This window comes from Nicotiana tomentosiformis, chromosome 9, assembly GCF_000390325.3.
Source record: "Nicotiana tomentosiformis chromosome 9, ASM39032v3, whole genome shotgun sequence".
Classification (NCBI taxonomy): Eukaryota; Viridiplantae; Streptophyta; class Magnoliopsida; order Solanales; family Solanaceae; genus Nicotiana; species Nicotiana tomentosiformis.
Window position 1 is genome coordinate 92260985 of NC_090820.1, and position 6082 is coordinate 92267066.

Below are 6082 nucleotides of genomic sequence, written 5' to 3' on the forward strand. Positions count from 1 at the left end.
AATAGCTTGCCTAATAATGTTAACCGTGGGGGGTTTCAAAACTATGCCTAACCCGGACCCCTTTATATTCGAAGCACCGTCCGTAAAAAGGATCCATACCCCGGATGATATACTTGATTTCAAAAGGAGTTCCTTTTCGACTTCAGGTATGAGGGTTGGCGTGAAGTCGGCCACGAAGTCTGCCAAAATTTGAGACTTGATGGCCGTGCGGGGTTGATATTCGATATCGTACCCACTGCATTCGATGGCTCATTTGGCCAATCGGCCTGATAGTTCGGGCCTATGTAAAATATTTCGGAGTGGGCAGGTGGTTAATACGCTTATGGGGTAACATTGAAAGTACGGCCTTAACTTTCTAGATGCTCTTACCAGGGCAAGTGCCAATTTTTCTAAGTGCGGATACCTAGTTTCCGCTTCTCCTAAGGTCCGACTTACGTAATAAATGGGAAATTGCGTACCTTGCTCTTCTCGAACTAGGACGCTGCTTACGGCGACTTCTGATACCGCCAAGTACAGGTAGAGCTGCTCGTCCGCTTTCGGAGTATGAAGCAGTGGCGGGCTCGAGATGTATCGTTTCAATTCCTATAACGCTTGTTGGCATTCCGGTGTCCAGGCGAAGTCGTTCTTCTTTTTGAGTAGGGAGAAAAATTTGTGACTTCGATCCGATGATCTTGAAATGAACCGGCCTAAGGCTGCAATTCTTCCCGTTAACCTTTGTACAGCTTTCACGCTGTCCACGATGGTGATGTCTTCGATGGCCTTGATTTTGTCGGGGTTGATCTCAATTCCCCGATTTGAGACCATGAAGCCGAGGAACTTGCCCTAACCGACCCCGAAAGCACATTTTTTGGGGTTGAGCTTCATGTTGAATTTCCTCAGAATCTTGAACGTTTCCTGCAAATGGGCCAAATGGTCCTCTGCGCGCAGGGACTTAACTAGCATGTCATCAATATAGACTTCCATCGTTTTACCTATTTGGGACCAGGCAAAACAGTCGATGTTATTGATAAGAAATTGAATGAGTTTCTTCCTGAGTGAGGGGCTCAAACCCGTTCCCAGGTATACCTTTTGTTCGGGCCAGTGTTCGATCAGTACGATTTGCTCCAGTTCCTCAATTGTCTCGATCATCATCGTCTTCTTCAACATTCTTCTTACCTGGCCGGGTCGAAGCCGATGTCTGTGATTGCTATTTGGCGCTCCGCTTTGAACCTGATCCTTTTATTGGTGAAGGTGAGGATAATGATTTTGCTTCTTCGACGGAGAACATTTCCTTTGCGGCCGGTTGTTCCCCGTACACTATTTTGACACCTCCTGATGTTGGGAATTTGAGGACCTAGTGTAGGGTCGAGGGTACGGCTCTCATGCTGTGGATTCACGGCCTTCCGAAGAGGGCGTTATATCTCATATCACCTTCGATCACGTGAAACTTTGTTTGCTGGATGGTTCCGGCCACGTTTATCGGTAGGGTAATCTCGCCTTTAGTGGTTTCACATGCCATATTGAATCCGTTTAGCACCAGAGTTGCGGGTACGACCTGATCTTGCAGGCCGAGCTGTTCTACGACCCTCGATCTGATGATATTGGCCGAGCTACCTGGATCAATTAACACACGCTTAATCTTAGTTTTATTCATGAGTACGGATATTACCAGTGCATCGTTATGGGGTTGGACGATTCCCTCTGTATCTTCATCACTGAAGGATAAAGTCCCTGTGGGTGTATAATCTTGAGTTCGAGATCGCTTCACAATCGACGTTTTAGTGTGTTTAAGCATCGGTCCCTGGGGGCATCGACGCCGCCGACGATCATGTGAATGACGTGTTGCGGTTCTTCTGGCTCGTTTTGCTTGCCGAATTCCTTGTCTCTAAAATGGTTCTTCGCCCTATCGCTCAGAAATTCCCGAAGGTGCCCTTTGTTAAATAAGCGGGCCACTTCCTCTCTTAGTTTCCTGCAATCTTCCGTTTTGTGACCATGGGTGCCATGATATTCGCACATTTGATTGGGATTCCTTTGGGCAGGATCGGTTTGCATGGGTCGAGGCCATCTGGTGTCTTTGATGCGTCCGATGGCCGATACGATAGCGGATGTACCAATGTTGAAGTTATACTTCGATAGTCGAGGGATTTCTATAGGATCTGTATATTTATCAAAGCCGCGCTAGCTCATAAGTCCCCGAGAATTTTTCCCCCGATCAATCCTTCGGTTGTTCCGAACCGTATCACGTGCTGAACCGTTGTTCATTCGATCTGTGTCGTACGGTTGGTATCGATCTCAGTTCGACCTTTGTTCTCTGTTGGTTTCCCTTTGATTTTTAGTGGTTGTGTGGTTCTGACGTACGGGCCCATACGGAGCTCCCAATTGATCATCTTCGACCCTGATTTTTGATTGGTACCGGTTGTGTACATCTGCCCAAGTTATTGCTCGGTACTCGATCAAATTTTATTTCAGCCGACGTGATGCTGTCGAACACAGCCCGTTCAGTCCTTGGGTGAAAGCTTGTACGGCCCAATCGTCTGTGACCGGTGGCAAGTCCATACGCTCTATTTGAAATCGGTATACGAATTCCCTCAGCATTTCGTTACCCCTATGCTTTACTTTGAAGAGGTTCGATTTCCTTGTTGTAGCCTCTATGGCACCAGCATGTGATTTTACGAACGAGCCTGCTAACATGGCGAAAGAATCAATGGAATTTGGTGGTAAGTTGTGATACCAGATCATTGCTCCCTTTGTGAGGGTCTCTCCGAACTTTTTCAACAACACGGATTCGATCTCATCATCCTCCAAATCGTTGCCTTTGATGGCGCATGTGTAGGAGGTGACGTGTTCGTTAGGATCGGTCGTACCATTATATTTATGAATTTCGGCCATACGGAATATTTTGGGGATTGGTTTTGGGGTCGCGCTCGAGGGAAAAGGCTTTTGTATAGATGTTTTCGAATCGAGCCCTTTTATCATTGGCGGAGCCCCCGGAATTTGATCGACCCTAGCGTTATACGTTTTCACTTTTTTGTCATTAGCTTCGACTCGCTTTGTGAGTTCCTCGAGCAATTTAGCAATTTCAGGAGTGGTCCCCGATTCCTGCTCGTTTGATTTCACTACGGGGGTTCCGTTCTGGGGGTGACTTCTCGAAGAAGCGGATTGGAGTTCGGCCCGCTTTGCGTATGAGTTCGGCTCTGCAACTGAGCTATCGCTGCTTGTTGGGCTTGCAACATTTCGAAAATCATACGCAAGCTGACCCCTATTTCCCCGTGCTGTAGGTGTCTCGGGCTCTCCGGTTCAGAACGTTGATTCGCTTCTAGAGCTATTTGCGAATTGATATCCAGTGATACTTCGGCTCGAATTTCGGGTTCTTCGATTCGAGCCTCGTTGCCGTTGTCAGGTAGCCTTCCGGCCCCGGGCACCAAGTTGTTGGTTTCATCTTGAAGGCCGGCTTCGAGGTCGATAGGTAGAGCCATGGCTGATTCGAAGTTGTAAGCTGGAGTGTACTGTAGATTTATATCAAACAATCACTGTTACCCTTAGCCTCACGGTGGGCGCCGAAATGTTTACCCGAAAAATCGGATAACGTTAAATTTAGATATGGTTCTAAGGGTATACAAATTTCTTTGATACAAAATGACAATACAGGTATTTTTTGCTATGAAATGGGAAATGATAGACGGGAAGACTGAAAAAATATTAGAAGAACAAGCACAATGAAATCTTAATGTATCTTGGAGGGCCCTCGTCTATTGCAGTCTATCTCCCTTTTTATAGTAGATGGTCACTACTTTATCTATAACAACATAATAAAATAATACATATAGTGGAGAACCCATGATGGTTTGTCTCTCCCTTGATTCTCGCCAAGATTCTCTCCCTTGGTGCGGTTGTAACGGCTCTTGTTTGCGAGCTTGGCACTGACTCGAGCTCGGTGCTAGATCGAATCCCCAGTCTTAGTTCGAGCTCGGTTCTGCCTTGGAGCATCGATATTCGGGGCCTGTGTCGATCGGCGTTACCCCGTAGTCCGATTCGGACACGGGCTCGATAATGATATCGAGTTTTGCCGTTGATTGATCTTATAGCTCGAAGCTCGACGTCTCTACTTCGGAATTCATCCGAGCTCGCCATGCGAATACCCTTCGATTGAAACGTTATTGTCTCGACCGGTCTTTATGACTGAGAATCGGTTTTGACCGTACACACATTGATACCCTAATAAGGAGATATTATGATACTTCTTTCAAGAATTACTGGAGATCCTTCATTGTTTTCGATTTTTGCTGAAAGCTCAGTTCCTTCAACGTCTGCAAAATCCTTGCATAAAGTGAGCAGAAACTGCTTTTTCCTGACAGTGTAGAGAATGTATTACTAAATTATTGAATGTCTATTATAAGGATATATGTACGTGTTAAAAAGAAAAATTAGTGTATATATAATGTAAAAATATTGTATTGGTTGATTGTCTATAACAACAATCTCCCGACACCTATTTGACACTCGACCTTATATATTTTGGACAGCCACAACGAACGACATCTCCTAGTATATCTGTTTGGAGAAAAAATCAAAATATTTTTTTCAAAGCAAAAAAATATAATAAGGGGTATATATTTATTTTTAGACGCCTAACTGTTTCATCAAAGATAATAGTTGGTAAGAGAGAATAACAAACTTTTGTAGCAGTATGTGGAGTCATATGAGCAAGTGTTGAAAAGAAGTGATATTGTAATGATCCAACCGGTCGTTTTGAGATCCAGCGCGTCGTTCGGCAGTTTGAGGCTTTAATTAGCTTCACTTCATGTATTATGACTTGTGCGCGTGGTCGGAATTGAATTTCGGGAAGTTCGGAGTTGATTTGGAAAGAAAATTCTAACTTCGGAAGCTTTAAGTTGGAGGAATTGACTAAAGTGTGATTTTTAAGTAAACAACCTCAGAATCGGGATTTGAAGGTTCCAACAGGTTCGTATAATGATTTTGGACTTGGACGTATGTCCTGATCTTGTTTTGGATGAACCGGGAGCGTTTCAGCGCCTATTGTGGAAAGTTGGCATTTTGGAAGGATTTCATAAATTTGGGTTGAAGTGAATTTCAATGTTATCGATATCCGATTGGGATTTCGAGTCTGGGAATAGCTCCGTATGATAATTCCGATCTTAGGAGCACGTCTGAAAGTGGATTTGGAGGTCCGTAGGTCATTTAGGGGTCATTTGGCGAAAGTTAGAAATTCGAAAGTTTTGATATGTTTGACCGGGAGTGAACTTTTTGGATATCGGGGTCGGACTCCGATTCCGAAAGTTGAAGTAGGTCCGTAATGTCGATTTATGACTTGTGTGCAAAATTTGAGGTCAATCGGACGTGATTTGATAGGTTTCGGCATCGATTGTAGAAGTTTGAAGTTTTAAAGTTTATTAAGTTTGAATTGGAGGGTGATTCGTATTTTTAGCATTGGTTGATGTGATTTAAAGGCTCGACTAAGTTCGTAATGTGTTTTGGGACGTGTTGGTATATTTGGTTGAGGTCCCGAGGGCCTCGGGTGAATTCCGGATGGTTAACGTATCGAATTTAGACTTAGAAGATGTGTTGAGGTTGTTGTCTTCTGGTGTAACCGCACCTACGAGGTTATGGCTGCAGGTGCGGAGCTGCAGAAGCGACCCTGGGGGTCGTAGGAGCGGTTCTGGCTGGGGAAGGCTAGGATTGCAGATGCGGTCGAGTGTCGCAGAAGTGGGACCGCACCTGCGCATGTGGAGACGCAGAAGCGGAGTTGAGGGGCCTGAAGAAGGACCGCAGAAACAATCAAGTGACCGCAGGTGCGAGAGATTGCTGGGCAGTGTGTTTCTTTAAGAACGGGGATTTGGCCCATTTTCTTCTATTCTCTCTTGATTGGGCGATTTTTGGAGAGTTTCAAATGGGATTTTTTCATCATTTATGCCAAGGTAAGTTATTCCCATCCATTGTAAGATAAATACATGGTTTTTATATAGATTCAAGCATGAAAAGTTAGTAGAAATTTAAGATTTTGAAGAAAAACTTAGAAATTGGTATTCTTGGATTTTGATCATGAATTTGGGCATGGAATTGGAAATAAATTATATATTTGAGT